The sequence below is a fragment of the Sus scrofa genome, chromosome 1 (genome assembly GCF_054392235.1).
Source record: "Sus scrofa isolate SSC_HxYL_T2T_F1_AM1 chromosome 1, Sscrofa_HxYL_maternal_Yorkshire_Landrace_v2.0, whole genome shotgun sequence".
Taxonomy (NCBI): Eukaryota; Metazoa; Chordata; class Mammalia; order Artiodactyla; family Suidae; genus Sus; species Sus scrofa.
Window position 1 is genome coordinate 189374944 of NC_139383.1, and position 18649 is coordinate 189393592.

Consider the following 18649-nt stretch of genomic DNA (forward strand, 5'->3'; position numbering starts at 1 on the left):
CCTCTGTCCTTGGTGAACTCATGCATGAAAGTGTCAGGCAAAAAAAAAAAAAAAAAAAAAAGTTTTTCCTGTAATGTTGTAGTGAATGTGTGGATTCCATAAAGATGTAAAAAACCCATGGTAAAAAAAATGAACTTTTTTTTCTGTAAGCAATGCAATTTAGATATCAACTAACAATGTTGTTACAGAGGTTAACATGGTAAACCTAATAAAGAGAAATGTATGTTATAGAAAAAGATTTAGCTTTAATTTTATTCTCAACAAAAGTATGTTTTATTTTTTAGGACTGAAGCCTTGAGTAATATTCCTGTGAAGTTGTGCCCAAAGCTAACGTAACAAACGAGTCAGCCCCCAGCTTCTTATTGACTGAATCCATTTTTAGCTAAACAGGTCATCAGGCTGAAAAACTGCCCACTGGTTACTTTATCAATACTGCCCCCAAATTCCTAAAAAGTGCCCTTAATCATTATCAGCTTGCATGGAAAATTCATAAGAAGATGATTCTGAAAAGTAGAACACCCAAAATATTTGGATATAGCTCCAAACAGAGATACACCAAATAGCTGCTCACTCTTCTTTCATTTCCTTCCTTCTTTTTTCCCTTCCCTAACCCTCTCCATCCCTCACACACACATTTTCTTTCAGAATACTGTATGCTATTATGTTGTCCATGAGGAAGAAATTTTCCTCTACAATTATAGCTTCTGGCTTATTTAAGAATTAAATTGACATGAGACAGATTAATACTAGAAAAACCAAACAAAAGTTTAAGAACATGTATATATGGGAGAGGTCCTGGAAAACTGAGTAGCTTACCAAAATGGTTGAAACCTTTACCTTAAATATCATCTAGCTAAAAACAAAAGGGAATGTTAGAAGTAGCAGATTGGGACTTCAAAGGAGAAGAAGGTGATTGACATGGAGATGGAAAAGCAAAGATTTGGTAAAGAAATGTTGGGAGTTCCTGTCGTGGCGCAGTGGTCAACGAATCCGACTGGGAACCATGAGGTTGCGGGTTTGATCCCTGCCCTTGGTCAGTGGGTTAACGATCCGGCTTTGCCGTGAGCTGTGGTGTAGGTTGCAGACTCGGCTCGGATCTGCGTTGCTGTGGCTCTGGCGTAGGCCGGTGGCTACAGCTCTGATTAGACCCCTAGCCTGGGAACATCCATATGCCACGAGAGCGGCCCAAGAAATGGCAAGAAAAAAAAAAGAAATGTTTACTGGGTTATGCAAAGACCATGGGACACAGGGAGGGATTTTAACAGACTTTGCTATGTTCCTTCCTGTTTGCCACACCTGGTTCATATATCTGTCTATGCCAATAGATCCATTCTGGAACAGGTCCTCTATCTGCATTCTTTAGGCAGTTGGGGAAGGCCAAAGTTCTTCCTGAGTCTTTAGGGCTGGATTGTCTTTAGCTCAAAATAATCTGAATGCCAAAGAGACATTCTGGGTGGCAAATTTTGCTCCTCTGAGATATAATCTAAATGCAGTCAGAAAGAAAGAGTCTTGGGAATAGCAGGAGCTTAAGAGCCAGTGACTATGAAACAGTCCCTTTTGGATTATCTGCTAGGCTCAGCTTCTTTGAGAACTATTATGTCCATTTAAAGATAAAGCTCTATGGGAGAAATAAGCTAAATCTGTCTGGGGTAAGTTCACTGGAAAAGGAATCTGAGCTAGATCCAGAGAGATGAGTAGGAATCTGATAAAAAGGAGAAGGTAGGTAATCTCACATAGAAGAAACATATTTACAAATGCAAGGAAGAATAGAAAAATTTTATATAAAATTCAGTGTGGTTAGATTCCTCAATGTGTGGTGCTGAGTGGCAGGAGGTGAGATGGCATCTAATAAGGACGAGCTTTTGCAGGATTAACAAAGAATTGCAGGAATTCCCAGCATGGCTCAGTGGTAATGAGGCAGAATAATAACTCAGGTAGTCAGTGTAGGAACATGGGTTTTGATGCATTCTTTGATAATATGGTTATTGATTAACATTTGCAGTTTAAGGTCTCCAGGGAGTAACATCCCCACAGGCCTTGTTTATTATAGGGAGTGTACCTACACACAGATGGACAGTAATCCCTAATCCCCTGTGACTCAGTTTACAGGAAGAGAAGAACAAAGAAACCATAAATCTTATGGGACATTTCCACCCCTAAAGCCCTTATTGGACGAGGACTGATATAGGTAACTGAGCAAGGCCAATAGGAGAAAAACCACATCTTTATGGACCCCACGTTGGTACCCCTTCATCTTTAAGAGATAAAAACCCCAATAAGACAATAGAGAGCAGGGAATCTTTCACCCCTTCCCAGCAGCCCTGGGAGTTTCTTTCCTTTAACAAGACTTTGATTGCTTGCTGCCTGTGTGTTTGCGGAGTTCATTCTTCCACTGAGTGAACAAGAATCTGGATTCCAGTACCATCTTTCAGCATCAGTAATGAACCCGACTAGTATCCATGAGGACATGGGTTCAGTCCCTGGCCTTGATCAGTGGGTAAAGGATCTGGCACTGATGTGAGCTCTAGAGTTCACAGGCATATCTCAGATCTGGCATTGGTATGGCTGTGGCATAGGCCAGCAGCTACAGCTCATACTGGACCCCTAGCCTGGAAACTTCCATATGCCGTGGGTGCGGCCCTTAAAAAAAAAAAAATTGTGGTTCAGGTCTGCAATAATGGTGAGCCATATGCAAGTCCCTGCACAGGAGGGAAAGAGAATTATTTTATATAAGGGAAAAGGAAGTTGGGAGGACTATAGTAAACAGAGAGCCCATGACTCTTCATTGGCTGAATTGTGGTCTGGGAAGAAGAGGTCTTGCTGTTGGGCTCTGCTGTGGCTGCAGGGCATGAGCACTCCCCCTGCTGGCATTTTTACTATTTAATTCTCCAAGAGCAGTGTGAACAGGCTTTCCTGAGTTGTATTTCAGATAAACGGGACAAGTGAGGTAGGCATTTTGTGTGGCCTTGTTAATGTTTCCCTACCAGTAATGATTCATAAAAGATACTATCTTGTCAGTAGACCAGTCGTTTCATGTTTCATATATGTACGGTGGTAAGGAGTGGGAATTTCAGAGTCTCCAGGAGGACAGTGTTGTCATTTGCTCTGAACCAGAGCTTTCTCTTTTTATTCAAACAACCATTGTTGAATTTCCAATCTTGGTTTTCCTTTTCTGGGGTCAAAGTTGGGCTTCTTCAGCAAACCTTTTGTGCGATGACAGATATTTGGCTGCTTTTGGCTCCCTTAAGGGCAGCATTCTTTGTGGAAATGTCAGCAAGGCGATTCTCTTTAGTTTTCAGAGTCAAGTTTAGAATGCCGCAGAATCTTAATGATACCTAAAAGCGGCAGGTTTTTACCAGGGATTAGATCTAATCATTTCTGAACCTAGGAGCCATTTCTATTTTATTTTCACTGGAAGTAAGGAGCCATGTTGCTTCCATAGCATTCCAAAACTATGAGCTCCTCTGAAAGCATATCTACTGTAAGTATAAATATTGACAGTTTTGTTCCTGTGTACAAACTGTGTACAAGCATATAATTTAACCTTTTGGGCTGAAGTGCTGCCTCAACAACATCAAATGGAGTTGCAGTAACATATTCAGCACAATATTTGCCATTGTCACATTTTGAATAAGAACGATCAATGAACCATGAGAAGTCAATGTTACTCAAAGAATTTCTTGTAAACCATCATGTGCAGTCAAGAGCTGATCTGTCAGTGTTAAGCAGTTTGTGACAGAGGAGAGAAGAGTAGTAGAATTAAGGTTATTACATGTAAAAGAGTTATGTGAGGAGCAGTTAACAAAAGGACTTCAGGGGAGGGAAGACAGCTAAATGAGAAATGTTGAGTATGATGAGAATTCAGGAGGGCTTCTATTGAATGAGATAGAAAAACAGAAGGGATCGCACAACAGTTTTCTCAGCGGCATTAACCAAAAGGGTAGTGGTCAGAACTGTTCTAAGGTAAAGGGGATATCTCCATGCCACAGGATCAAGTTGCTAGATATCCTATGGGTCAATGGTAGCCCTCATGTTTTGGGGTGAGTATCCAGAAGGCAGCCCTTTCCTTTTTTTATACAAAAAGGAAAAAGGGAATTTAATAATTGGGATGCCCAAGGGCAAGTGGATTCCTCAGATTCTCCTTTAAGGCCTTAAAAAGTATGTTGTCTTGTTCTTTCCATGAAATTGGGTTGGTATTGTTATTATTTAGTAAAACATACAGAGCTTTGGCCGTAAGATATATCTGAAGATATTTGGAATCCAGTTCTAGCCGTAACTGATTAGCTCAAGATAACCTCACAGCTGGCACTTAGTTTTGGGTTTTGGGAAACTTAGGACACCAGGAAATCTACCTGGGTCTAGATGCAGCCCTTCATTCCTGGTATCAGATGCCCTAAATATTGTACCTGGGTTTGGGCAAACTGAAATTTTTCTTTGGCAACTTGATATTTCTTGAAGGCTAAAAGCTTTAGCAAGTGGATGCTGTCTTCCTGTGAGGAAGCTTGAGAAAGAGAACAAAAAAGGAAATCATCCACATATTACAACAAACTAGAAGCCTTAGGAAATTTTATATCCTCAGATCAGCCTTCACAACTTGTTAGAAATAAGTAGGACTTTCAATAAAACCCTGAGGCATTATTGTCCAGGTGAATTGTTTTACTTTCCAAGTGAAGGCAAAAAAGGTATTGAATAGCTTCACCAACTGGAATACTAAAGAATGCCCAGGAGTTCCCATCATGGCTCAGCAGAAACAAATCTGACTAGTGTCCATGAGAACGCAGGTACAATCCCTGGCTTTGCTTAGTGGGTTATGGATCCAGCGTTGCCATGAGCTGTAGTGTAGGCTGCAGAAGCGGCTCAGATCTGGTATGGCTGTGGCTGTGGCATAAGCTGGTGGCTACAGCTCTGATTTGACCCCTAGACTGGGAACCTCCATATGCCGTGGGTTCAGCCGTCAAAAAATAAACAACAACAACAAAAAAAATGCATGGCATAAATCAGTTTTAATAAAGAATTTAATTCTAATGGGAATGGATATTACTATTGAGTGAGGGTTAGGAACAACAGAATGTTAAGTAATAGTAATAATGACAAATGAGTAATAAAAACATAATATCAGAGATCCTGCATAAACCTCCACCCTAATCCCTTAGGTTTTCTTAGGAGTAAAATTAGAGATTTAGAAACTAGTATAAGAGATAATGAGGACTTGAGCCCTGTAATCTTATTATGGGCTTTATGCCTTGAGGACTTTTTTATTGATAGAGTACTGATTAATTTTGGAAAGGAGTTATGAGATATCTACTTGAATCTTGATGAAAGGTGTTTTGTGAATTTTACCAATATCTGTTAGAGATGCTGCCCAAAAAGGAGGGTGGTAACTGACTCAATAGGGACAGATGATCAGTGTTTTCAGAATCAGTTCTAGCATCATCAGAGATTTAGCAAATAAAAGATTTCAAAATCTCATATAATTAACCCTTTTGGTTATTTTGATGATTACTATCAAATTCTAGAATCATTTCCCCCTTTTGGGAGAAAGACATTCTGGCTTGCTACTTCTCTACAAAGTCTTGGGCTAATAAACAGATGAAGGCAGGGGAGGTAGGAGAAAAGGACATATACCTCTCAAAGGGCTTAAGTAAAAGGGAATAAGTTCAGAGACAGGAACCTTTTGAGGTTCATTACAGAACTGTTGTTCTCTTAATATGAACTGTTGTAGAACTCTAAGGCAGGAGATGCTTTATAGCACTGGGATCAAGCACTCAGAGTGTGGCATGGGTAATGATTATGACTGGCTAGGAATGATTCATCCTCAATCTGGAGAAATGTTTCTCCAAGCCAGTTAAAAGAGAAAATTGGGGAGAGCCCCTGTAGTTCTTCAGCACCCATCTTTGATAATTGGGAGGGTATTGTAAAAGATGGTTAGGGAGCTAAAGTGTCTAAAGCATGGACATTTATGACTACCCCCTTTCAAATGCCCTGGCTTTTTGCAGTAGTAGTAGAAACTAGGAGAGTTTTGGTTTCTTTACTGGAGTTGAATATTAAGAATTTTGGTGGTCTTTCTTACAGATGAGTCATCTAGAGTGCAAGAAAGCTAGTAAACCAAATAGACTAAATCTGGAGAAGCCATAGCTTCCCATTCCATTCTTCTTCTTCTTCTTTTTTTTTTTTTTTTTTTTTTTTTTGTCTTTTTGTCTTTTAGGGCCACACCCATAGCACACAGAGGTTCCCAGGCTAGGGGTCCAATTAGAACTGTAGCCACTGGTCTATGCCACAGCCACAGCAACACGGGATCCAAGCCATGTCTACAACCTACACCACTGCTCATGGCAAGGCTGAATCCTTAACCCACTGAGTGAGTCCAGGGATCGAACCCTGAATCCTCATGGATGCTAGCTGGGTTTCCTAACCACTGAGCCATGACGGGAACTCCCCATTCTGGTTCTTTTCTCAGTTCAGCCCATTAATAAACATAGAGTTAAAAGCTACCCAAGTGGAACTGACATATAAAGGAAGACCAGAATTTTCTTTAAAAATAGTCTGAGGTCAGATGTAATTGTTATGAACAGATTCATCAGACTTTTGTGTGAACCTGAATTATTTTGTGTGAACCTGAATTAAACAGGTTTGGAAAAGCTCTAGGAATTGTGAAATGTAGTTGCCTAGTGATTTATCAAGCCCGATCGTATGACAAAATTAGCAGGCTGGTCTCCCAGTTGTAATTCTAGAGATCTTTCAGGATTTTCCTCATTAGTGGTTTCTATCAAATGCTGGGCCTGGCCTTCCCTAATAAGCATATGAACTCTTACAAGTCAGGGAAACCAGGTTGATCTGTGAGTATCTTTGGTTACTTTGGGAAAAACGTTGACAATGACTCACAGTTAGCTTTAGTTAGGGAATATAAGAAATTAAAGATATAGCCTCTGGAACCTTAGACATCTTAATTTTAAAGGGATAGGTTCTGATAAGTTCAGAAGAAAAGGGAAGGTCACCCGACAACTGTGCAGGGGAACTGCAGGTGTAGAGAAGAAGTAATTGGTATAGAAAGGAAGAAGGAGGAAGATGGTGCCAGAGGCAGGACTGGAGCATGAGGAACCAAGGGAGAGGAACAAGATGGCATGAGAGGAGTTGTGTGAAACAAAGGAGCCAAGGAGGAGGAACATAAGGCCATGGAAGCCACTTCATTATTTTTTTTTTTTTTGATTTTTTTAAGGCTGCCCTCGGGACACATGGAGGTTCCCAGGCTAGGGGTCAGATTGGAGCTACAGCTGCCAGCCTACACCATGGCCACAAAAACATGGAATGAAAGCCATGTCTGTGACCTATACCACAACTCATGGCAATGCTGGATCCTTAACCCACTGACCAAGGCCAGGGATCAAACCTGCAACCTCATGGTATCTAGTCAGATTAATTTCTGCTGCACCACGACGGGAACTCCACTTCATCTTTTTTTTTTTTAATTGTTTATCCCAGTTAATCTTAAAATATTATTTTGCAGGGAGGCAATTTTATTTTTTTATTTTTTTATAATCTTATTTTTTAATTATGTCCCCAATACAATGTACAGCATGGTGACCCAGTTACACATAAATGAACACATTCTATTTTCTCACATTATAATGCTCCATCAAAGTGACTAGACAGAGTTCCTAGGGCTACACAGCAGGATCTCATTGCTAATCCATTCCAAAAGCAATAGTTTGCATCTATTAACCCCAAGCTCCCAAACCACCCCACTCCCTTCCCCTCCCCATTGGCAACCACAAGTCTATTCTCCAAGTCCATGGTTTTCTTTTCCGTGGAAAGGTTCATTTGTGCTCTATATTAGATTCCAGATATAAGTGATAGCATATGATATTTGTCTTTTTCTTTCTGACTTACTTTATTCAGTATGAGAGTCTCTAGTTCCATCCATGTTGCTGCAAATGGCATTATTTCATTCTTATGGCTGAGTAGTATTCCATTGTGTATAAATACACATAATCCAAATCCAATCATCTGTTGATGGACATTTGTGTTGTTTCCATATCTTGACTATTGTGAATAGAGCTTCAATGAACATGCAGGTGCATGTGTCTTTTTCAAAAAAAGTTTTGTCTGGATATACGCCCAAGAGTGGGATTGCTGGGTCATAGGGTAATTCTATGTATAGATTTCTAAGGTACCTCCATACTGTTCTCCAGAGTGGTTGCACCAGCTTACATTAGGGAGGCAATTTTAAATGACTGATGATGTTTGCAAACCTCAAAATACTAATAAAGATAGGTATCCCATTCACTTTTGGAAATTTGAGGGCTAGGATGGTCAAATTCATGTTAAGATAAATAAGTTTGAGGATTTCAGAAATTCCATAATGGTCATTGATATTCCAAATTTCCTTTGGTCAGGTCAGTCCATTTTAGTTACAAATTCACATGAGGAAAGACCATGGATTTTGAACATAAGATCAACCAGAGTTCCTGTGGTTGGGGGGCAGGGGTGAGGAGACCTTCAAAATATTTAGACAAATGGGGTATTGTTTCTCAAAGGTTTTTCTCTAGAGTAAAATAATTATTTTCAAATAGTCTAAACAGCTTACTGCTAAGATACTTTAAATTGATTAGATAGCTCAAGAAACTTGCAATTTGAATGGCTCAAATAGCTTAAATAGAAATACTATTTACCAATCCCACTCCTAGGCATCTATTCAGAGAAAACCATGACTCGAAGAGACACCCGTACTCCAATGTTCATTGCAGCACCATTTTCAGTAGCCAAGACATGGAAACAACCTAAATGTACATCGAGAGAGGAGTGGATCAAGAAAATGTGGTACATATACATGATGGAATATTACTCAGCCATTAAAAGGAACAAAATACCAGCATTTTTAGCAACATGGATGGACCTAGAAATTATCATGCTAAGTGAAGTCAGTCAGACAATGAGACACCAACATCAAATGCTATCACTGACATGTGGAATCTGAAAAAAGGACACAATAAACTTTTTTGCAGAACAAATACTGACTCACAGACTTTGAAAAACCTATGGTTTCCAAAGGAGAGATGTGGGGAGATTATGGGGGTTTGGGGTAGAAATGCTATATCATTGTACAACTATAAATGTAATAAATTCATTGAGGAATATATTTTAAAAAAAGCACCTGTAGGTTTAATACTAGCCAGTTCTAAGGGAGCATCTTGGTCCCAGAGGAACCAGACTGACAGCTTTTCAGCCCATTTTCCATAGAGCAGTCCTTTTTTCAAAGGAATGGGCCCAAGCTGAGCCAACAAGTTCAAGAAAAATAGCCCTGTTCCCAAAGTAATGGGACAAAGGCTGCACTAGTTCAGTTGGATATAGACTGATTTAAAACCAGAACAAAATGCCAAATGAGTACCTGCATACAGAACATGGCCTTAACCAGAAAGGACAAAACCTTAGAATAAATCCTAAGTAAAGCCTGGGGAGCTTTAAAATGCAAAAAGGGTATAGGCTCAAACCCAGGATAAAGACATACCTTCAAATTTCAGGGTCAGCAAGAAAAGCAGTGACAATGGACCCAGTGTTGGTAAAGCCCCTATTTATTTACCAGCCCCTGAGTCATAGGGGCTCTTCTCTGGAACCCTGTACAGGCCACTAAAATGCTGACCTAAAAATAGACTGCCAGTTAATTCTCTGGCAAAAATGGCTATATTCAGGATTAACATCCAACTGCCATTCAGGAAGTATAACCATGACAAGTCATGTGTAAGTACCCGCCACAGCAAGGGAAGGAGAAAGGTTTTATAGAGGGGGAAGGAAATTGGGAGGGCCATAATAAATGAAGCGTCTATGGCTTTTCATTGGCTGAGTTGCTGCCAAGAGAGAATAACACCTTTTTTTTTCCCCTCTTGGGCTCAGTTGTAATTCCAGGGCATAAGAGCTCCCCCTTCTGTCTCTGGACTCTGAGGTTTCAGTTTATTCTTTTTTTACAAAATAAATGCCAGGCTTCTGTCTCCTACAGCCTCAAATATCTTGCAGATGCTTCTGTTTTTGCTGAGTCCCTTAGGAACCCTCTCCATAATAATTTTCAAATAGTCTAAAGAGCTTACCGCTAAGATAGTTGAAATAGGTTGGATAGCTCAAGCAACATTTTGCATTGTCACTCTCTCAGTATATAATCTAGATAGAGAATTGAGAGGTCATTTGTCTTAGGTTCTTCCCTCCCCCACCACCCCGCCACTATCCTGTTTTCCAAGATCTGCTTTGGCATCTAGACCATTTCTATAAATGACTTTCAGTGCAGATCTCCAGATAAGTCCTCTCCTTTGGGCTGAAGAACTGTACATAGCAGAAGCAGGACATTATATACTTGACACTGTATTTGGAACAGTTTTCATCTGTCTTTTTTTTTTTTCTTTTGTTTAAAGCTGCTAACAACAAAAATCTCAGAAAGACAAGTAGAAAATATTTATTTTCCTTGCCACTGGAGAAAAGCAGATCCTGTTCTGTGTCATAACACTATTATCAAGTCATATATTGAGATTATTCAATTCTAATATCAGTGCATTAATCCACATGCTCTGGTCGGTGCAGCAATGTGTAGAAAATGTGTACCCATATTTTGTTTTCTGATAATTTTTCCTTCACAAATATTAATTAAAAGAAAATATTTTATATACTTTGACACTAGAAATAATTTCTCTGTCCTTTACAATATAACAGGAAAATTTTAAGAGTTTGTTTTCTTATCATTTACTTTGCTTGATAAGATCTTGGCCAAGAAACAACTATGTTAACATCTGTGTTTATGTGAAAGTGTAAGCATTTAAATTTTTTTTCAGAAAGTTAAAATCTTACTTTTTTTCATTTTAGCTATAAATGCATAAAATATGAATTATGAATATTCTGGATGCTCTCGTTTAACAAAAAAAGGATTAAGAATTTTTTCTCCTTTAAATCAGAAGTTTCTTTCAGTCATGAAGAAGAAGGAAATCTTGCTTTTAGTAACGACATGGATGAGGGCATTATGCCAAGAGAAATAAGTCAGAGAGGGAAAGACAAAAATGTATGATCTCACTTATATGTGTAATCTAAGAAAAAAATACAAAACAAAACCAGAGTTAGAGATACAGAGAACAGACTGGTTGTTGCCAGAGGTAACGGGGGAGGAGGGACTACATGAGTGAAATATTTGAAATCGTATATCTATTAAGGATTAATACCCAAAATATATAGAGAACTCAATAGAAAAAAAAACCTGATTAACAGGCAGAGGAAGTAAATAGACACTTTTATGAAGAAGACATACAAATGGCTAACAGGTACATGAAAAGGTGTTCAAAGCATTAATCAAGAGAATGCAAATCAAAGCCACAATGAGATATATCAATTTATGCCTCTTAGACGGGCTATTATGGAAAAGACAGGAAATAGTAAGTGTTGACAAGGATATGGAGAAATTAAAATGTTTGTGTCCTGTTGGTGGGAATGTAAACTGGTGCAGCCACTACAGAAAACTATGAAGATTCCTTAAAAAATTAAAAATAGAATTACCATGTGAAATAGCAATCCCAATTTTGGGTATTTATCTGAAGGTAAAGAAAACAATAAACAGATGTATGCAACCCAGGTTCATTGCAATGCTATTTATAATAGGCAAGATAGGAAAAAACCTAAGTGTCCATCAAGAGAGGAATGGATAAAATACATAACTGTGTGTACCATAAAACACACACACAACTTAATATTATTACACCGTAAAAATGAAAATCTTATCATTTGAGACAACATGGAAGGACCCTGAGGACATCACGCTAAGTGAAATAAGTCAGCCAGGGAAAGACAAACATCATAGGATCTCATTTGTATGAGGAATCTAAAAAAGATACTGAAAAACTGACATCTTAGATACAGAGAACAAAATGGTGTTTTCCAGAGTGGAAGGAGGTTGAGGGAGTGAGAAAAATGGGGAATGCTGTGAAAAAATACAAACTGCCAGTTGTAAAATAAATGAGTTATGGGGATATAATGTATGGTATGGAAACTATAAATAATAATGCTATATCATAGTCTTGAAATTTACTAAGAGAATCTTAAAATTTCTCATCACAAGAAAAAAATGGTAACTCTATGAGGTGATTGATGTTAACTAGACTTATTGTGATTATTTTATAATATGTATGTTATGAAATCATCGTATTGTATACCTGAACTAATATAGTGTTACATGTCAGTTATATCTCAATTTAAAAAGATAAGTGTCTAACTGTCCAGCTGACATTTCTACTTGGATGTCTTAATCATAGCTTGGATGTAACATGTTCCAAAAGTTAATCCATCATCTTCTCCACAGGTATGTCCTTCTCCAAACATTTAAAAATAATTTGCTTTTATTCTTGAAATTAAGATCAAAACTCTTCACATGGCCTATAAGGTTCCATATTACTCCTCAAGCCTTATCTTGACCTGGTTACAAATTTGTTTAAATTTTTCTAGCAGTATTAGTATATTTTCTTTGTTCAAGCTCATCATGTTTCCTATAGCTTCAGGAATTAGCTTTGCAAAGGCTACTCCACTAGTCTCCTTTTCCCTGCCTTTTATCCATTGGCATAGTCAACTTGTCCTAATCTTTCAGATAACTGCTCCAATTTTTCTCATTATTCTCTAAAACTTCTATTTGATATCAAATACTTCCACATTTTCTTTCATAGAAGTTATCAGTTTTAGTTACATATTTGATAATTTTTTTTCTCTCCTTCTGAAATATAATCTCCAAAAATGCTGTATAATCTACAAAATGCTATATAGCACAGGGAACTATATCTAGTCGCTTGGAACATTATAGAGGGTAATGTGAGAAAAAGAACATATATATGTATGTATGACTGGGTCACTGCTGTACAGTAGAAATTGACAGAACACTGTAAATCAATAATGTAAAAATAAATCATAAAATAAATAATATTAAAAAAAATAGTTGATCTGTCAATGTTCAGCATACCTTTAGAGTGTATTTTTAATTTAATTTAATTTTTTTTTAGGCCACACCTGCAGCACATGGAGTTTCCCAGGCTAGGGGTCAAATTGGAGCTGTAGCCGCTGGCCTACAGCACAGTCACAGCAACGCTGTGCATCTGAGCCATGTCTGCCACCTACACCACAGCTCACCGCAATGCCGGATTGCCAATCCACTGAGTGAGGCTAGGGCTAAAACCCGCAACCTCATGGTTCCCAGTTGGATTTGTTAACCATTGAGCCACGACAGGAACTCCTAGAGTGTATTTTTTTTAAATGTGGACCTAGTACTTAGTGAGGGGGAAAGAACATGTTTTCAGTCTTCACAGCTGCATGCAAAGCAATGAAACTAGAACATACCCTCACACCTTGCAGAAAAATAAACTCCAAATGGCTGAAAGACTTAAATATACGACAGGACACCATCAAACTCCTAGAAGAAAACATAGGCAAAACACTCTCTGACATCAACATCATGAATATTTTCTCAGGGCAGTCTCCCAAAGCAATAGAAATTAGAGCAAAAATAAACCCATGGGACCTCATCAAACTGAAAACTTTTGCACAGCAAAGGAAACCCAAAAGAAAACAAAAAGACAACTTTCAGAATGGGAAAAAATAGTTTCAAATGATGCAACTGACAAGGGCTTAATCTCTAGAATATATAAGCAACTTATACAACCCAACAGCAAAAAAGCCAATCAATCAATGGAAAAATGGGCAAAAGACCTGAATAGACATTTCTCCAAAGAAGATATACAGATGGCCAACAAACACATGAAAAAATGCTCAACATCACTGATTATAAGAGCAATGCAAATCAAAACTACCGTGAGATACCACCTCACACCAGTCAGAATGGCCATCATTAATACATCCACAAATAACAAGTGCTGGAGGGGGTGTGGAGAAAAGGGAACCCTCCTGCACTGCTGGTGGGAATGTAAACTGGTACAGCCACTATGGAGAACAGTTTGGGGATACCTTAGAAATCTATACATAGAACTTCCATATGACCCTGCAATCCCACTCTTGGGCATCTATCCGGACAAAGCTCTACTTAAAAGAGACACATGCACCCGCATGTTCATTGCAGCACTATTCACAATAGCCAGGACATGGAAACAATCCAAATGTCCATCAACAGATGATTGGATTCGGAAGAGGTGGTATATATACACAATGGAATACTACTCAGCCATAAAAAAGGATGACATAATGCCATTTGCAGCAACATGGATGGAACTAGAGAATCTCATCCTGAGTGAAATGAGCCAGAAAGACAAAGACAAATACCATATGATATCACTTATAACTGGAATCTAATATCCAGCACAAATGAACATCTCCTCAGAAAAGAAAATCATGGACTTGGAGAAGAGACTTGTGGTTGCCTGATGGGAGGGGGAGGGACTGGGAGGGATCGGGAGCTTGGGTTTATCAGACACAACCTAGAATAGATTTACAAGGAGATCCTGCTGAATAGCATTGAGAACTTTGTCTAGATACTCATGTTGCAACAGAAGAAAGGGTGGGGGAAAAAACTGTAATTGTAATGTATACATGTAAGGATAACCTGACTCCCTTGCTGTACAGTGGGAAAATAAAAAAAAAAAAAAGTTTTCAGTCTTCAGGTACAGAACACCACAAAGAATTGAATGTTAGCTACATTTAGCTAATAAGGTGACTTTGCAGGGCATTATATGTGAGAAGTACAGAATGGGTACAGACGTGGGAAAAAATAGAATAGGGTATAGAATGAGAGGAGAATGAGATCAAGATATATCAAAAAAGCAACATACTTTCATGATTGATAAAATTACTAGAACAACAATTTACCTTGCAAGTTAGTTTGCTTTACCTTATGTAATGAAATAGTTCAGCAGGTTACACCTAGAGCTTTCTTTTCTCTCTGAACTTGATTGTTTTTGTTGTTGTTGTTGTTCATACATGATTTTTAAGTAGATGAAAGAGTATCTGGACAAATAGAAACAGATTGAAAATTTTGGAATGTGAATTAATTAAATAATACCTGTAAGACATTTTGAGATATTATTTTGATTTTTACTTAGTCTTTAGAATTCTCTCATATAATTGAACCACTAATGCAATGGCTATAGCATTCTTCACCTACAGAGAAAAAGGACTGGTGATTGGACCAGTATACTGCACCAGAGTTTGTTTATTTGGCAATAATGAAAAGAGTAGGCATAAGATTGTTGTTATACTAGACAGTGATTAAAGAGACCACTGGTACCCATAAAAAAAGAAAACAAGCATGTTTTTACTTCCTATAGGTAAAAACCAATAACAGGTGATTCACTGCTAACAGATCTCTTTCCCTAAGCCTTGCTAGATACTCAGTAATTCACAACTGTATATTTTGAGTAACAGGCAACAAGACTAAAACAGCAAGTGTTTCATTTGTTTTCCAGCCTGAGTCAAAACTAAGCAGCTCCATGCTGGCACAGCTTTTTGAAGAAACTTATAATGTATATTGCTTTCCAAGGAGTTTGGAACTCTCTCTGGATTACTGGGGTCTTGACATATAAAGAGAAAAACCTCATCATGTAAGCTGGAGAGTCAAACCTCCATTTTATAAATCAAATAAACACTGAGTGTTTTTCTTGGGAAATAGATGAAATGCTTGACATTTCCAGAATATGGCATGATTTTATTTCAAGAGCTCTATCATGTTTTCTGGAATAGTCCACATACTCCTTTCCTTGCAGGCAATTTTATAGGCTGTATGTGTGAATATGTGTGTGTAATATTTATAAATAAAGAGACAAACAATGTACAGTGTATATGTGCAGGCATGTGGATGAATGGATGAATAGAGAATAGGCAGGCTCACACAGGTTTGGGGTTTGACCCCATGTGGTGATGATGGCTGTTAACACTCTCTATTGTTTCTTCAGTATCTGTGCCTGTGTTGGACCTCAGATTCCCAGTGCCATTTGAGCACCTGTATATATTGTAGCAGGCATTTGGGGAGATAAGGCTCAGTGAAATCGTGAAATACATCTCTCAAACACAGTAGATACAGATTTTCTAATTCAAATTTGAGCTTTTTCATTTCCATCTATGTGATCTCAGGCAAATACATAACTTTCTTTCCCTCTGTTTTCATCAGCCTTCAGGTTAAATAAATATATACCTGGGAGAGAGAGAGAGCGACTATTGTGTGACTCTGTAAAGGACTTTGTTGGTAGTTGACAGCAAATATTTTCTGTAGAATACACATTCCAACATTTTCAAGGGGATGAATATCTCAAAAGTGCCAGAAGCTGTATATTTTTAAAGGTACAGTTGGGATTCTAAATCCAAATAGAGAGTAATTGAAGTGTTTTATTCTAAAAAATCTCGAGATAGCATTTTCTGAACACCTCTCATCACAGTGCCCAGGCTCCTTTCACCCAAGTCTAAAGCGATCACAAGGAGGAAGCAATTACCCCATGTCCTCTGAGGCCAAGGGCTGACATCTTTCATCTCTGAGAATGTACTTTTTAATATCATGTCTACTTACTGCTGCCCTTTCCTCCAAATAGGACTTGAAATTAGCCTCTGTTCAAGTCGATGGAGCCTTAGTGAAGCTGTAAAACTTTCTTTACTGTCCCATGCTCCTATTCTTAAATTCTTTTCTCTTTTGGTCTTTGTCTATATCCTTATGCACACCTCACAGATAGCCAGCTTGCCATACACAGTTGTAGCAGTGTATGCTCTGCTCAGAGACCTGCCCATGAGAGTAGCTGAAGAGGGAAACCCAACTTGCCCTCTTCTGACCAAGCAATGTTACCAGAAGTGTGGACATATTTTTCTGAATTCTGCAATTGGATAGAAACAGGTCATGATAGAATCTAAATATCTTTTTACATTATGATGGGAGAAAATGACTAGCAAATACGTTTGGAAAATGAAAATTAAAAAGAAATCCTAAAACCCTAAAGAGGGCTAATTTGTGTGTATGTGTGCATCATATACTTTTCCATTCCATAGACTAACAGATTTCAATTTCCATTATTCCATTGTACTTTTCATAAAAATCCGAGCGAGGGCTAGGGAAAGACTTGAACTTACAGGATCATTTGAGCTAAAACTCAGTCTCTTGGGGCCTCTGCAAAATGTGTTTGGATACAAGCAATGCTTTTGCAGAGCTCCCTGTCAGACTTATATATATGCTATAATGAAAGTAAAATATTTAAATCTTTAGCAGTATGGTAAACTCTCTTCTTGAATTAACTGGTAGAAATCCCATAATGATAGTTCACGCATCCATAAAAAGATCAGAATTAGTTTTGGGCCATTTGATGTTCCAAAATGTGGCTTTTGGCTTGCAGATAAAATCCTTTTAATTCAAGCCTTGAAACCTTTTGCATAGAATCAAAGACTAATATCTGAAATTTCTAATCTTTGGGTGCATTTTTAGATTTTGGAAGCAGCAGTGGAAATCATTTCAAGACTAATAGCTCTAGAAAATGGGATTCATCATTTTTCCCTCACTCCTTGGTTTACAAGACACTTTCCTCCAGTTGCAAGTAGAAAAGGGAATTTTAACCATAACACATTGAAAATCAGACTCAAGTGCTGAGATTCTTGACAATTTAATGACGATTCTTCATGCATTGTTTCCTTCACGGTTCTGATGCAGTGATTTCAGAAAGAATGGGTTATGCTGATGAAGAAAATATACTGGCCAACTTCCAGGAGTCCTTTTATTGTTTATTTACACTTTTTTTTTTGTCTTTTCCAGGGCCACACCCGTGGCATCTGAAGGTTCCCAGGCTAGGGGTCTAATTGGCACTGTAGCTGCCAGCCTACACCACAGCCACAGCAACGTGGGATCTGAGCTGAGTCTGTGACCTACACCACAGCTCACAGCAAACGCCAGATCCTTAACCCACTGAGTGAGGCCAGGGATTGAACCCACAACCTCATGGTTCCTAGTCAGATTCGTTAACCACTGAGCCACGACGGGAACTCCTTATTTTTTATTTAATAATCATTGATTAATCTGTAATCTATTCAAAATGGAAACTGGCCTCTTGGCTCTGAGACGTTTCTTTCTTATACTTGGTGATATTGGTATGGCAGAAATGATTTTTGACATTGTTTACTGCCGCTTAATGTGGCATTGTAAGACCTAAAAGATATCAAAAACTAAGGCATTTTTTATAGCACAATGCTAGACATTTCATATTTGGGTAATACACACTTATCCACATACCTTCAGAAATTAATACAACTACATAGATAATGCAACAAAATATTTCCTTTTAAAGAAAACTTGTCTTTGAAAGATGAGAGAGGAAAACATTTCATTAGTCCTCTGCATCTTCTCCTTGTTGTGCAAAACCTTGTATCCTTTTTACATTTGAACTAGTAATCACAGATTGTACTGCCAGTTGAGCACCCATACTCATTTTGTGAATGCAAACAGGGATATTTTCACTTTTCTTGGCATATTCTTAAAAAACTGAAAATTTTAGAAAGTCTAGAAAAAGCTTTGATTTTCTTCCACGTATACTCCAGAGGAAGATAATAGATACTTTTGAAGAAACATTCATGTGTGCTATTTTATAAAGTATACACATTAAGTTTTATCTTTCTGTAAGAATAATACTGCTTCCCTCCAGTCAGAATTTTATATTTTTGAAGAAAACTC

At 38.1% G+C, this 18649-nt stretch overlaps 2 long non-coding RNA genes across 5 annotated transcripts in view; one reads left to right on the plus strand and one right to left on the minus strand.

Annotated features, from left to right (window-relative positions):
* Positions 1-18649, plus strand: part of LOC146406913 (uncharacterized) — a 709993-nt gene that overhangs the window by 508383 nt on the left and 182961 nt on the right. The gene's annotated exons all lie outside the window — the stretch shown is intronic.
* Positions 10373-18649, minus strand: part of LOC110262098 (uncharacterized) — a 286132-nt gene continuing 277855 nt past the window's right edge. Inside the window, exon 4 of the long non-coding RNA XR_014841505.1 lies at positions 10373-14961. This is a non-coding gene — a long non-coding RNA (uncharacterized LOC110262098). The remainder of the gene's footprint in view (positions 14962-18649) is intronic.